Here is a 16543-nt window from a genome sequence, read left to right as displayed (position 1 = left end):
AAAAAAAGGTGTAATTACTTGTGTACTGCTGGTAGAGTTTTACACTCCTATGTACACACACACACACACACACACACACACACGTATATATATTAAACCCTTAATTAGTAAAATATTTCTTGGGATGGCTCCTATTAAGTCATCAGCTGATTAACCAAAACAATAAACCATCAAAGAAAATGGTTTCCAGCCGACCTACAGAAACCAGAGAATGTAAGTGTTTCCCGAGGCTAGTGTGTAGCGCAACATAAAAAATGACCTGGTAACTTATACCTAGCAGTAACTGTAGTAGTAACATTGTACTACTACTACCACTACTACTACTACTACTACTACTACGTACATTCATCATACTTAACAATTGTACCAGTAGCCCTGTCATCCCAATATTGACGTCATCAGCTGTAACTAAATTTACACTCAAATAAGCCAGACCCCAGTAATGGGTAGGCCCCAGTAATGGCCAGACCCCCAGTATTGGATTGGCCCCAGTAATGGCCAGACCCCGGTAATGGCCAGACCCCAGTAGTGGATAGGCCCCAGTAATGGCCAGAGCCCAGTAATGGGTACACCCCAGTAATGGCCAGACTCGGTAATGGATAGGCCCTAGTAATGGCCAGACCCCGGTAATGGCCAGATCCCAGTAATGGGTACACCTCAGTAATGGCCAGACCCCAGTAGTGGCCAGAAAGTGGTAATGTCCCTACCCAGTAATGACCAGACACCGGTAATGGCCGGACTCCAGTAATGGACAGATCCCTTTCATAGCCAAACCCCCAGTAATGGCCAGACCCCGGTAATGACCAGACCCCGGTAATGGCTGGACTCCAGTAATGGACAGATCCCTTTCATAGCCAAACCCCCAGTAATGGCCAGACCCCGGTAATGACCAGACACCGGTAATGGCTGGACTCCAGTAATGGACAGATCCCTTTCACAGCCAAACCCCCAGTAATGGCCAGACCCCGGTAATGACCAGACCCCGGTAATGCAGAGAGAGCAACAGTTCTACGCCATTTGGCTGAGTTTAGCGCGCGCTGGTATTTAACATGTTAAAGCTGAACCCTTGCAATGGTGCCATCATTCCCGTGTTGATTTAAAATGCTCAATGTTCATGAGGTCTACCGTATGTTGCAAGGCTCTCCTGGTCCGCCATGTTGCAACGTGATCATGGCTATGTTATAACCTTTCCGCTGTGTTGCAACATAATGATGGCTGACTAGAACCTTCCGTTATGTTGCAACATAATGATGGCTGACTATGTTATAACGTTCCGTTATGTTGCAACATTATAATGACTATGTTATAACGTTCCGTTATGTTGCAATATAATGATGGCTATGTTATAACGTTACGCTATGTTGCAATATAATGATGGCTATGTTATAACGTTACGCTATGTTGCAACATAATGATGGCTATGTTGTAACATAATGATGGCTGACTATGTTATAACGTTACGCTATGTTGCAATATAATGATGACTATGTTATAACGTTCCGCTATGTTGCAATATAATGATGGCTATGTTATAACGTTACGCTATGTTGCTACATAATGATGGCTATGTTGTAACATAATGATGGCTGACTATGTTATAACGTTCCGCCATGTTGCAATATAATGATGGCTATGTTATAACCTTTCCGCTGTGTTGCAACATAATGATGGCTATGTTGTAACATAATGATGGCTGACTATGTTATAACGTTCCGTTATGTTGCAACATTATAATGACTATGTTATAACCTTCCGCTATGTTGCAACATAATGATGGCTATGTTATAACCATCCGCTATGTTGCAACATAATGATTACTATGTTATAACCTTCGGCTATGTTGTAACATAATGATGGCTATGTTATAACCTTCCGCTATGTTGCAACATAATGATGGCTATGTTGTAACCTTCCACTATGTTGTAACATAATGATGGCTATGTTATAACCTTCTGCTGTGTTGCAACATAATGACGGCTGACTATGTTATAACCTTCTGCTGTGTTGCAACATAATGATGGCTATGTTATAACGTTCCGTTATGTTGCAACATAATGATGACTATGTTATAACCTTCCGCTATGTTGTAACATAATGATGGCTATGTTATAACCTTCCGCTGTGTTGCAACATAATGATGGCTGACTATGTTATAACGATCTAATATGTTGCGACATAATGACGGCTGACTATGTTATAACCTTCTGCTGTGTTGCAACATAATGATGACTATGTTATAACGTTCCGCTATGTTGCAATATAATGATGGCTATGTTATAACGTTACGTTATGTTGCTACATAATGATGGCAATGTTATAACGTTCCGCTATGTTGCAATATAATGATGGCTATGTTATAACGTTACGCTATGTTGCTACATAATGATGACTATGTTATAACGTTCCGCTATGTTGCATATATAATGATGGCTATGTTATAACGTTACGCTATGTTGCAACATAATGATGGCTATGTTGTAACATAATGATGGCTGACTATGTTATAACGTTCCGCTATGTTGCAACATAATGATATAAATGAATACACCGGAATTCCAACACCATCAGACCATCGGGTCCTTTTGAGTCTGTAAATGATAGAGGAAGATATCAGAAACTCATAGACTTGTGTGGTAAAAGTTAGGAAGCATTTAGATAATTGAAAGAAAGTAATTTGCAAATTGTCATTATGATAAAGAGGGCGCAAATAATGCAACACCTTGACCTGAAGCGAACTATTTATCAAGTCAGTTCATCAACATATCAATAGTACAGCTTTCAACCACTCTAATTGGCAAATCGTTCCAGGGGTTAACAACCCTGTTGGAGAAAACTTACTTTGCCTCATTTGAGGTAAAAGGTTTGCCCACGAGTTTGTATCCATTACGACGTGTGAAATCTGATGAATCAAGTCCGAAATAACTTGATAAATCAAGAATATCAAAGACTGATCATTTTAAATACTTGTGTTAGATCACTTCTTAACCTTCTCTTTTTCCAAGCTAAATAGATTCAAGTCGTTTAATCTGATCTCGTAGGATTTGTTTCCCAGTCAAGGAATCATCTTGACGTTAAACTCTCTCCATTCTGTGTCTTTCTCTAGATAAACTGACCAAATTTGAGCCTAATCTTCAAGATGGGGACGAACCAGTGGATTGTAATGAGTAAGAATGATTTCCCTAGACGTAAATTCGAAGGTCCTGCCTATGAATACAATCCTTCTGTTTGCTCTCTTCACTGCTTGTGTACTGCTTACTTGGTCTCAGGTCACCAGAGATTATCAAGACTAAGTCTTTTTCCTAATTTACACCTTTTGCAGTTCACCAGAATATCTGATCCATATTAGAATTCATTTGCCACCCATGAGACCAGTCCATCACTTTGTATATGTCAATTGGAAGCTGTAGAGACGTTCAAGTTTATTTGTTGATTTATTTCTCAGCTTTTGTTACATCAGCGAATTTTGCTACTTTGCACTGTAGCCCATTATCAGTATCATTAATATATATGAGAAAGAGAACCGGTCCCAAGACTGATCCTTGCGGCACGCCACTTGTTACGTCTAACCATCCTGAGGCTTGACTATTCATCACAACTCTTTGTTTCAGGCCAGTCAACCAATTTCCTGTCCACTGAAGTACAACCTTATCAATAACTTCTAGTAATCTCTGTTGCGGAATCTTATCAACAGCTTTATGAAAGTCTAGATAGATAACATAAATTGCTTTACTTTCACCATACATGTTGATTGTATCATATAAGAAATCAAGCAGGTTTGTCATACATGAGCACTTTCGTCGAAAACCATGCTGAGAATCGTTTATTAAGTGATGGTTCTCTAAATGTTAAATAATTCTCTCTCGAATGATGGTTTCCACAGGTTTTCTAAGCACAGACGTTAAGCTAATTGGAGGATAATCTCCAAGCAGTGACTTATCACCGTATTTGAGTATCTGTGTTACATTAGCAAACTTTCATTCATCTGGAACTTTTTCTATGGCAAGTGACTTACTGAAAAGGTCTGTCGAGGGCTTAACTATCTCATTTTTCGCCATTTATATTGTTCTCGGATAACAATTATCAGGACCTGCCGATTTGTTTACTTTCATTCCTTTTATTGCTGAAAGTATGTCTTAAGCTTAAATGTCAATTTGTTGAAGGACATTCCCCTAGTTCTCGACTCCAGAAGTTTACATATAATTGATGTGAAGCTCAGAAAACGGTAATTACCAGGCAATTCATGGCTTTCCTTTTAGACTTTCAGAAAGACATCTGCCAGTCTCCAGTCCTGTGGGACTTTACCACCCTGGAGAGATTTATGTAAAATATTGGTTGACGGGTTTGGCAGTTTCGTGTTTAACGTTTGTAATTCTTCGTAGACAGAAACGATCAGGACCTGGGATTTTATTAATCTTCAACTCATCTGTCTACGTCAGTACTTCTCTGTGACGATAAATTCTGGTGTCATGTGACTGCTGTTTATTACTGTCACAAAATTCATGCTGTTGAATTCTAGCGAGAAGACAAGACCTCAAAATGTGTTCAATGTTGTTGTTATGCTTTTAACGTCTAAAATGGGTTGGTTTCCTGAGTTTGTTTATCAATAGTCCTATCCCAACCTTATATGTTTCTTATTACTGATAAGAGTAAGTAGTTATTCATTCATTGCTTCTTGACAGTTAAGCGAAAGTGCATTACGTATTTTTCGTTTTCTTGTGTGTGTGTGTGTGTGTGTGTGTGTGTGTGTGTGTGTGTGTGTGTGTGTGTGTGTGTGTATATATATATATATATATATATATATATATATATATATATATATATATATATATATACTGCATATAATACTCCCGGTCAGACCTCACTTGTAATACGCTGTTCAATTCTGATCACTGAACTTAATCGAAGATGAATAAAAACTAGAACGAATTAGAGAGAGAGAGAGAGAGAGAGAGAGAGAGAGAGAGAGAGAGAGAGAGAGAGAGAGAGAGAGAGAGAGAGAGAGAGAGAGAGACGTAATGGAGAAAATCGTAGCGGCTTAAAATCATTCCTTGTAAAAAAAGAAAAAAAGAAAAAAAAAATACCACCTACTCAAATTGTTAAATGTTTTTGCCATCACATGAAAGTTTCTTCAATTTAGACAGACATTCGATGATCAGAAACAACTGCTGGGAATCAGAAGGTACACAATGATATAGTATCTTGATTTCTTTTTTTTTTAGGTGAAGATTTTTCGAACACTGGCATTGATCATCATCAGATGTAGTATATACAATGACTGTCAATACCTTCAAATCAAAGCTCAAAAATTGCTTCACTGAAATTCGTTATTAGTAAACACGCTTGTTACAGGAAGAAACAGGATAAAGTAAAGGTTTCAAAAAACAAAAATTCTTGCGTTTCAGTTTTGAGGCCTCTCCCCTGGATAGTCCAATTCAGAGTAGTTTACTATTCACACTTTCATATATAATTTCCACGGCAGTATACTTACTCCCTCCATGTTACAAGGTTTTCTTTCTCAGCCTTTTTTTTTTCTTTTCTGTTGGCTGTTGAGCCGGAGGGAGTGGTGGGTGGAGAAATGCCTTCTTCTTCTTTACCATCCTGTTTCTAATACAAATATGACCGCAGATTATACCGTCATGAACTCTCAAGGTCTCCTATCTATCCGTCCCATATACTACACACCGGTGAACTTTGACCTGACCTGTATGGATCAGGTTCAAAGCTCTAGATTGGTCTGACCCCACTCAACACATCAGCACTGAACGATTGTTCATTCAACTAAGGTTGATTCCTGGAAAGAATAGCAAGGAAAAGTAGAATTATTATCATTCGCATGATAATGCAGTATGTCTCCCTCCGTACTACTATCACTCTCCATCATGTCCACTACGGAGTGTGACCCCACCGGCTTCACTACACACCACAACAGACCGAACCTTCACCAGGTATAACAAGATAATCTTAGCTTACGTCCTGTTATCAGTACACACAACATCTTAACTATGAAAATGAAAAATCTTCACCACATACTAACTCATCCTTAGAGTAATAATGCAATAGTTATCACTACAAATCATACCTTCACTACCTAATGACATCGCTCACAACACGAAGTATTCTCAAGTATTATGAAATCTTGCATCATCAGAACACATCACTAAAGCCATGTTCTAGGAATGTTTACATATATCATTATATACTCTGTCCTCACAACAACATTATTAATGACTTAAATGACTTACCTTACTGCAATAAGTGATTCAAATTCATGCATGCAGGATCTTGGGGTTTAATATGTTGATGGTGGGTTACGTTTAATGACCTGACCCAAGGGTTCAGGGTAGATGCGTTTGACCTGACCCGCATATGTTAGGCCCTGATCTCAGCGGGTCAGGTCAAACGCAGTCACTATGTTTCAGGTGAAAGCTGCTAATTGTTGTGGTGATAACACGATAAAGACGAAAAATGGGAAAAAAAAAAGATGTACTAATGCTCTGATATCGATCAGATTTTCAAAATCATTTCCCTGTAATCGTACGAGTTCTTACGTGTATAAATCATGAAGACAAACTACAGTTTTCCATTACCAACACCAACACTTGCACTAATGTCTTTGTTGTCACTAAAAATGTCTAATATTTGCTAACATGTTAATTATAAAAAGACGCAAGAGATTCTTTACTTTTACTGTATGAAATATACTCTCTCATCTGTCCCTATCCTCCTCCTCTGTTCATGGTGGCGGGAAAAGAACAAATCTCGTGGGATTCGAAAATTCAGATGAACATCTTTGTTGACATGGATCAGCTGATCGCTCAAGGCATCAGCTGATCGCTCATGGCCGAGTTCTGGATCAGTCCTACACAATTTTCCTAGAATGTATTTCAAGTTCTGAAACAATGATTTACAGACTAATGATTCCCCAGACAGGAAAATAAAAGGAAAACGGTAGAAATGGTAGAAGAGGAAGAAAATGAGAGCTCGTACACAGACAATAAATGGTCCCAGGAGTAAAAATAAAAAAAAGATATCCATGTGGAAGAAGAACCCCAACAAGTCATAAACAATAAGGGACGTAAAGATGTATAAAGAAAAATATAAAGAATGGGAAAAGAGTCCTTACTGTGTCCCGTCTCCTGCCAGGTACACTGCCATAACACCTCTGTAGCATTCCTTAGAGTCACGTCTAAACAAAATGAAATGGAAGAAAAAAAGAAGATAAGAAAGTTATTCACAGTTAAGACATCTTCGACGTTTGACAAAAACACTGCCAAGATAACGTAAGATAATGTCTGAAGAAAATTACCCCAAGAAGAGATATGCTTGTTAAAAGGCAAGGTTACTATTGGACCTTACAGACAGACAGATTATATATATATATATATATATATATATATATATATATATATATATATATATATATATATATATATATATATATGTATATATATATATATATGTATATATATATATATATATATATATATATATATATATATATATATATATATATATATATATATATATATATTACGTGTCAACGCCACTTACAAAACGGCTAAAACCTGAACAAGATAATCACATCCCACATATTCCTGACAAAGTTGTCTTTACACCTAAAGAGAAGTTCATGGATGTACGACAGACTGTAGAACTTGAAGGTCTCAGTACTCCTTGATGCAGGAGGTCATCTGCCAACGTTCAAGTAGACGTAACTATATAACTACACAACAAGGTGTTCCCGTATGAGACACGTCACGTCACTGAGCATTGCACTGGAATATCGTCTAGTGACCAATACCTTGTTGAACCACAAGTTCATCTAGAGGTCGAGATAAGAGTCTTCATCATCAGATTGATTGAGGAATGATGGCATTATTCCCGGCACCATCTTTCGCGAACTCCTCCTACACGTGTGAGTCAGTGAACATTTTACTGCTACATGAGCATTCAACACCAGAGAGACATACTGCTGGTAACTGAACGACGTCATCCTAGCAGTGAAGTATGACACCCTGAGGGACATGAAGAATACTGAGTCTTTTCTGAAGTTTCTATTTGTGCTCAGACCTTGATAGCACACACTATCCTTCCTAGATGTTCTAACAGACCGGTCACACTGACTGATACATCACAAAATGTGTGCAAGAAAAAAAAAAAAGACTTATTTAAGATGTATCAGTGCAAAAAGCGACTGTCCTACGAGATCCAAACATGGGGTGATCAAGGGCAGACTTCAGGTGAGATTAGATTCTATTCCACATATAAAATAACCAGATTAATGAAGTACGCATGAACAATGGCTAATCAAATAGTTTCACTGACAGTGTAAGTGAAGGATTTCTATCTACGACCAGACAAGAAGAAACAAACGAACGAAAGAATATCTTCAACATCTGTGAAAAAAAATAAATCTTGCCTATGAAAGAGAGAGAATATCGAAAGGAATATTTCAGCATGACGTGAGATGCCAAAACCCAGAAGATATAATAAACACAAGAGCAAACTACAAGAAACAAGATCCGTACAATGTGTAAAGTTTAAATGAAAACCAACTTAACTTGAGAAACCAAGTCTGTAACGGCTACCAGTGTCATTCATCAGTTCCCTTGTGACGCTGAAGACTGTACACACTAAAATTCTCTCCAGTACGTGAGTGTGGCCACTACAAGTTTACCACGACGCTTGACAAAGCATCTAAAACACAGGACAGGAAAAACACCCGTGGAAGATGACCACAACACAATCATAACAAGACACACTGGGATTCTTTATACAGTACACAAATATCAACCCACTGCAAATTAAGGAAGATGATTTCAACTTCCTCCGCCTCTGCCTAGAAATTACGGAAAAAAACATTGATATTATTCCCAGTTAGTACTCAAGCAACCCAGGGAACACACACACACACACACATCCGTCACCCACACGACCCTTCCTGCCAGGGGGGATTCACAGGGATGAACCACACCACCGTCATCACCTCCTTCAGTCTACCAATAATTACGAGGAATAAGAGAGAACTCAGCCTTCTGCAGGGCATGATAACTATATCAACTATCATCATCAGTACCTGAAGATGTGACAAGATTGTCTAATATCTATCGTTGAAAGAACTGGGACCACCAATATTCATCTGTGCATAAGGACGTATATCAAAAAAGGTAAAGACAAATTAACATACAATTAGACACACAAACACAGCCTAATAACTGGAGACCAACAGACATACATGTGTGTGTGTGTGTCTAGACAGACAGTGAGAAACAGTGCTTCCTCACTGCCACATTATACTGAGAATGAGTGACAACATCTCTCATTACCCTCTGTCTCTCTGTTCCTGTCTAACAACACCTAACCAAACTCTCGACCTTGTAGAATTCACAACCTTGTTTTTGTTCTTTCTTTTCAGTTGCATAAACGTCTGCTTTTGGTGTTTACTTTTTGACTAGTAAAGACCTTTCTTGATAACTTTATGAAATTACCAGTAATTACCAACCAGGTAATCATGTGTTATTTATACATAATTTATTTTCTAAAGTAATTCATAATGATAATTAATTCTGTAACCGTATATTTCATTATCTTTGGCCCTGTATCAATTACACCTACTTCATACTGCCCAGTATATCAGCATTTTTCCTTGCTAAGGTCAAATACATATCAATAACATCTGGTTCATCTGTAAACTGTAGAATTACCATAGACTACGTTACGCTAGTTTAATGAGCATTAACCTCAGAGGTAAACAAATCATGAGATTCATATAAAAATAAAACTGTTTTCTCGACATTATTGATTTCTTTCAAGAGTTTGGTGTCAGACAGGACAGACACACTAGCGTTCGAGCACGCCTACCTGTGCAGAACTGACCAGCCTGAGAGAGGGTCTGCAGTACGGCCAGGTCTCTGGCTGGGTTACTGACGAAGGGAAACATTTTTTTTTTTTTCGGTTTCCACGAGGGTTTCACAATCACCAGAATAGCATCTTGATGTCAGACGTGACTTGAGGTTTCCAATCCCGTCTCATATTTGTGAAAACTTGAGATTAGCGAGTAGGAACATGATTGTGTATGTAAATGGTAGAATTGGAATGCAGTTCTCGTTACTGTAGTAATTTGAAAAGAAAAAATACTGATAGAGGCATATTGTTTACTGTTATTGATATAGAACTGGGATAAATATTATGTTCACTGCAATGACCATTTTTTGAAAGATTAATCTATGACCACCAGAATGTCACACGATATATATATATATATATATATATATTTCTTTTTTTCTTTCAAACTATTCGCCATTTCCCGCATTAGCGAGGTAGCGTTAAGAACAGAGGACTGGGCCTTTGAGGGAATACCCTCACCTGGCCCAATTCTCTGTTCCTTCTTTTGGAAAAAAAAAAAAAAAAAAAAAAAAAAAAAAAAAAAAAAAAAAAAAAATATATCAACTCTATTTAAAGTCCCAATTTAAGCAATTGATAACTGTGAGAGGAACTCTCCACTAAACATATACTACACAAGCAACACACAAGTAAAAACGTAATGCTTCTTTAAATATTGTTATATGACCACCATAATATCATAGATGCATCTCCAATGTACCCGGTAACAAAATTTTCAGTTTCAATTTCATGCACTGATAACACCAGGTGATTACACTTCACTAGTGTTACCGGACTCCGCCTTCATGTGACCTTCGATAAGACTGTGTTTCTGTTAATAGACGGAAAGGATTACAGTCTTGTTCAAGAATCCTCTTCCTCCAACACAGTTTTTCATTTCTCTGTTCCTGTTTGGAGTGCAGGCAGCTTCGAAGCTGCAGGAACTCCATAAAAAGTATCTTAGATATAATCATAATATATATAATTATAATAATAATGATTAATAACAATAATAATAATAATAATAACAATAATTAATAATAATAATAATAATAATATCCTCAGACAGGGCCACCCACCAACTGGACTGACCGATTCAAAGCATTAGGCCCACCACTGTGGTTCACAGGGGCAAGTTGGGGAGGAGCACAGGTATCAGCGAGACTACGTGCGCGCAAGCACACACACAAGCACGTACACAGCGTATACATGCACACACACGCGTACAGTGTATACATGACGCACACAGACACATACACCGGACGTGAACGCGCACTCGTGTAAACAAAATTCAAAATTTCAAAGTTCCCAAAATTATGTTCCAGATTTTCTCAAACCTGGTTGACTCAAGCTGATGGTAACTGCATCTGGCACTCCCACAAGCAGCTAATATGGTCACAAGCAGCAGGTCGATTGCTATTGCTCTAAAATCATACAAATACGAAACTAGCGTTCAATCCTAAGGGCTACGAACGCAAACAAAAATGAAAATAGTTTACGAACTTATGGATTATCTACATGCATATTGAGCCTATGCGATCATTGTGAATAATTAGGACAGTATTATGACATATATATATATATATATATATATATATATATATATATATATATATATATATATATATATATATATTGTGACAGGGCCATCCTACCTCGTCTCTGAGCGGTCAAGATACAAAGATGATAAAAATCCCTTAATGAATCACGGCTGGGGTACTGGCGTCCACAGTCAGTATGCCCCGACGTGGTGAGGTGCGCTTCGTCAATATTAACGCACTAAGAGGCTGCCAGCTTACGTCAGCAAGTGATGCAGGACGAGGTAAACACCCGCAAGGTTGGTTCCGTCCGTCCGACATCCACACGATGATGCTCCGTCGTCAAAGTTAGAGCAGCAGCACCCGCGCTACGCACCACGTCTCCCACACAAGATGTGCACCGGGTCAAGCTCACCGCGATGGCCCGTTTGGCATTCGCAGGTCGAGTGATGGTCGCTGGCTCGTCTGCCGCAGCTGGTCATGATGCTGACGTTGCTCCGAGAACGACGATATCAAACAAACAACTTCCGAGAAGTGATGGACGGAGTGGCATCCATCACCCTGCTCTCCTGCCCGAGCTCGCCCGCCCGCGCCCCCCTCCCTCTGCCTCCCGCTCACACGCACAACCTCGACTCGTAAATTATTCCATTAAGAAGAAGTCTGACGAGCTGGGGGCCATGCCTGATCCCGTGTGTGTGTGTGTGTGTGTGTGTGTGCCGCGGGTGTTCCGTCGCCTTGCTACTGGGGTCTAATCATCATCCCAGCGGCTGCTTGTGTGACTGCGTAGCCTTGCCCTGGGCCCACCTCGGCAAGGTCTAGCTCTCCGAAAACAAATTATTTGTCCAACTCACACACACGACGACAACTACCACAGACCCGCCCTCTAAGCAGCCCGAGCCTTGCCCAACACGGAGGAACCGCAGGTAGTAAGTGTAACTTATTCTATCCCTACCTAAACTATCGTTAAAGTTGGAGAGTGAGGTCGATCCACCACAGGCACTGACTCACCTCGCCACCACTACTACTCTACAACACTGGACCAGTAGGTTATCACTCGAGTTGCCAGAATAAACGCTTCACTTACGTCACATTAATATGTATTTTTTTTTCATCGATCACTCGGTCAATCGACCCTGTCAGGACCCACCCACGTCAGGGAGCTCGCCCAGCAGGGAGATAGGGAGCACTTGGAGGCTGTGTATTGATTAAACTGTGATCAAGAGGTAATTTTCACAAGGAAGTGTGTGGGTCAGCAAGGGAGATTATCATGCACTGCAACGCCCTCAGCACGCCTGCCTCTCCTCTTCCCAGTGTTGTCCAAATGCTTATATTTCTCCTAGTGATACGACTGGCAACTCTACTGACTATGTTACTAGCTATTTAGGTAGTCCTTAACTAACGAAAACTTGGTGAAAAATGCCCGTCGTATAACCTTAGATCAGTTGATGTAAGGCGAGTTTCAGTGAGGAAATTCTTTGATTTGAAATGATATAAAATTAAATTGACCGTAACATTCTGCAAAAATGTTTTAATCAAGGAATCTTAGCAAGCAGGAACGAAAATTTTAGACGAGAATAATTTTTCGTATGCTATCGACCTCCGTGGCAAAGACCTTTTATGTTTTCTCGTGCGATACAAATGAAAGTAAAGTAATGGTGTAATTGAAAGCGATTCCCTTTAGTACCATAAATCTTTACCTAAAAACAAATAGTTTGCAAGATATGGCAATATTCAGTGATGACAGAAACGTGAACGAAATACCATCGTCGATATTTCAAAGCTATCGTCCGCTGCGCAGCTTTGTCTTGAAATAAAATAAGAAAGATTAAACCTAATTAAGAGAGGAGGTAAGAGCTAGTTTAGTATAATCAGTAGCCAGTGCCGCCATTTGTTGACGGGCGTTACCAAGGCAACGGTAACGCTGTGGTCACACGCTGCCCGGGAAGCGTACCACCAGCACATCCTGCCATCCATGGTAACACTGTCCACCTTGACTGCCGTACGTTTTAATAACTAATGCAAATTAGGGCGATATTAGACGCCTTTATTTGATATTTAACGAATTTAGAACAGCATTATTTTGCGAGCGGGTTAAGAATTATAACACCATGAGGGGGGTGTAGACGGCGCCAACCGACACGGCTCACGGATGGTCCTCGTCTTAACGGTCTGGACTGAGACATTCGACCTTGGTGCTGGCGGTGACAGCTCCGCCTTTTATCACTCGCTCATCAGTGACGCAGTGGGGGAACCTCGTTCTATACACGATGTGTTCCTGTACTGGGAATGGTCGAGACTTTTCCGTTGATTTTTCATTTTGACCCACAAATGGTTCAGGGCGGTTGGTTATCCTATCTCGCGAGACTCCTAGTGATTCTATTTTTGTCTTATTCGTACCTAGTGTCCGTGCCTCTGGATCTGTGCCTCATACAGTCTGTCCGTGCCACCGTCCATCCGTCCGTGTGTTAGTGCCTCTCTGTCCGTAACGCAGGGCGTCCGTCCACAGGTTCGTGCCTCCTGAGTGTCCATGAATATATATTGTTTGATCTTCAGTGCGTCCTTTGCGTCAGTATGTCCGTGCCTCCTCGTCCGTACCACAGTGTGTCCGTGCCTTTCCGTGTCCTTGCCCTAATCTGTTCGTTCATCATTGTTTGTACCTTGGTGTATCCATGCCCATGTGTCCGTACCTCTGTATGTGTGTCCGTGCCTCTGTGTGTGTCCATGCCTTTGTGTCCGTACCTCTGTGTGTGTCCGTGCCTCTGTGTGTGTCCGTGCCTCTGTGTGTGTCCATGCCTTTGTGTCCGTACCTCTGTGTTTGTGTCCGTGCCTGTGTGTGTGTCTGTAAATCATTTTATCCGTACCTCACTTTATACGTGCCCTGATGTGTCTGGTAGCATTGTGTCCGTACTTTCGTATGTAATTACCTATTTGTGCTGTACGTGGAGGGCATCATACACTAGTACAACTTTCTGAACGTATGTTATATGTCTACGTTCACAGTCATCATTCAGTTTACTCCATTCATCCACTTGTCTCATACAATAATACCACTTCTGTATATCTGTTCTATTACGGTTCTTGCTTAATTTCTTGTTATATCCTCTACATGTCTTGAAGAAATGTTCGCTGTTCTCGCCAATAAGGTGCTTTAAAAAAGCTTAAATATTGTGATCAAGTCCCTCCTTGCTCTTCTCTCTTCCATAGTGGACAACTTCAAGGTCTTCAGCACATCCCTGTAACTCGGCCGTCTTAATTCTGGCACCATCTTTGTTGTCCTCCTCTGTACCTTCTTTATTAGTTTGTTATGCTTCTTGAATTTTGGTGACCAAACCTGAGAAGCATAATTGAATGATGGTTTACTGTAAGACGTTAACAGCTTCTTCCGTAATTCTTTATCCATGTTTATGTATGGTCTTCTCATATTTGCCAGTAGACATTTTCTCTCTTAGTGACAGATCAGAGACGATGTCAACTCCCAGGTCATCTTTTTATACAGATTCCTGCAGTTTATTTCCTGCTATAAAATGTTCACAGTATATGGTTTCGGTGTATTAGACATGACAGCTAGAGACTGAGTGTGAACGAATGTGGCCTTTGTTGTCTTTTCCTAGCCTGGGGGATGGGGGGTGCTATTTCATGTGTGGCTGGGTGGCGACGAGAATGGATGAAGGCAGCAAGTGTGGATGTGTACACGTGTATATATGTATATGTCTGTGTATGCATATATATGTATACATTGAAATATATAGGTATGTATATGTGCGTGTGTGGGCGTTTATGTATATACATGTGTATGTGGGTGGGATGGGACATTCTTTCGTGTTTTCTTGCGCTACCTCGCTAACGCGGGAGAGAGGAACTAAGTATAGTAAAGAACATATCACAATGTTCACATCAGGGTTCTTTTTCGCTGTGTCTCATTTTCATCACTTTCCACTTACTAAGGTTAGATTTCATCAACCATGTATCAGACCAACATTGGAGTTTGTCAAGGTCCCCTTGGGAATTCATGCAGTTCCCGTTGCGTTTTTCCTCTCATGGTCATCCGCAAAAACATTGAGGTAGGAGACTAATCATCTGGCAGATCGTTCACCCAGATCAAGAAGAAGAAGGGTGCTAGATCAAGAAGAAGGGTGTTAGAACAGAACCCTACAGCACGCCAATGGTAACCTGAACCCACATCACAAATGTAAACCTTACACGTGTCCTTTGTTCTCTTCCGTTGAGATCATCTTTTGTTCCTCGAAGGAGTCACCTCCTTATTATTCCTTCTTGATCAGCTTCCCATGAGGTATATGGTCAAATACTTTCATGCAGTCCAAATACAGACGATCTACCCAGCCTGCCATCTCGTTTGTCTACGTCAGAGCTCACTCTCTCGTAGAAATCTACGATGTTTGTTAGAAATGATCTTTTCCTGAAATCATGTTGTCTCTCACTGAGGTACTCTCTCCTCTGCAGGAAGTGTCTGTGCCTCATTATGTCTGTGCAGCAGTAGGTCTGTGTCTCATTATGTCCATGTCTGACTGTGTCGCTGCCCTAGTGTGTGTGTGTGTGTGTGTTTCCCTATCTACGTTGAAGAGGCAGATAATTCTAAATGAACAAATCCCTTTTGCACGTTGGGTCCACATATCTGTCTGTGAACAAAGTATCTCAGATATTCCTCGGAGGCTACATTTTATGAATGTTTGTAAACGTGGTCAGAGATAGAGGTCATAAGGTCAAGGCTGGAGGTCACGAAGGTAAGATAACGTGGGAGTAGTGGTAGTAGTAGTAGTAGTAGTAGTAGCGGATGTTAAGGTAATACGGTAGTTTAGAAAATTTGTTAATATGATGAATCATATTTCTGTAGTGGCAACACTGGCTGGATCATATAGCAATAGATGTTTCTATACGTCATCTATATATTCGAAAATGTTGGCGCTACACAAGGATAATAAATTTCTGATATATTTTTGAAACTTTTACAGTACAAAGTTTCTTATTATTGTGTTCACTTTAACAGTTATTGAAAGCATAGGATGGGAAGAAGTTCGTGAGTAGAGAGGCGTTATTTGTTTTGATTATACATAAATACTTGAGGAAAGAAATATATATTCTCGACCTTTCCTTCTGCAAGTATG

General features: G+C 40.0%; 1 protein-coding gene across 5 annotated transcripts in view; it reads right to left on the bottom strand.

Moving 5' to 3' along the window:
- Positions 1 to 12643, bottom strand: part of LOC139749514 (nucleoside diphosphate kinase homolog 5-like) — a 40191-nt gene extending 27548 nt beyond the window's left edge. For 3 of the 5 annotated variants that reach the window (XR_011712983.1, XR_011712984.1, XM_071663466.1), the window contains exon 1: positions 12373 to 12455. The gene's annotated coding sequence lies outside the window, so the exon portion shown is untranslated. Of the gene's footprint in view, positions 1 to 11537; positions 11897 to 12372; positions 12456 to 12504 lie in introns of those variants that run through there. The other 2 variants (XM_071663467.1, XM_071663468.1) reach the window with 2 other exon arrangements.
- Positions 12644 to 16543: the final 3900 nt, after the last annotated feature.

The sequence above is a fragment of the Panulirus ornatus genome, chromosome 7 (assembly GCF_036320965.1).
Source record: "Panulirus ornatus isolate Po-2019 chromosome 7, ASM3632096v1, whole genome shotgun sequence".
NCBI classification, from domain to species: domain Eukaryota; kingdom Metazoa; phylum Arthropoda; class Malacostraca; order Decapoda; family Palinuridae; genus Panulirus; species Panulirus ornatus.
Note: the sequence above shows the minus strand (reverse complement) of the source record. Positions and strands in the feature narration are given on the sequence as shown.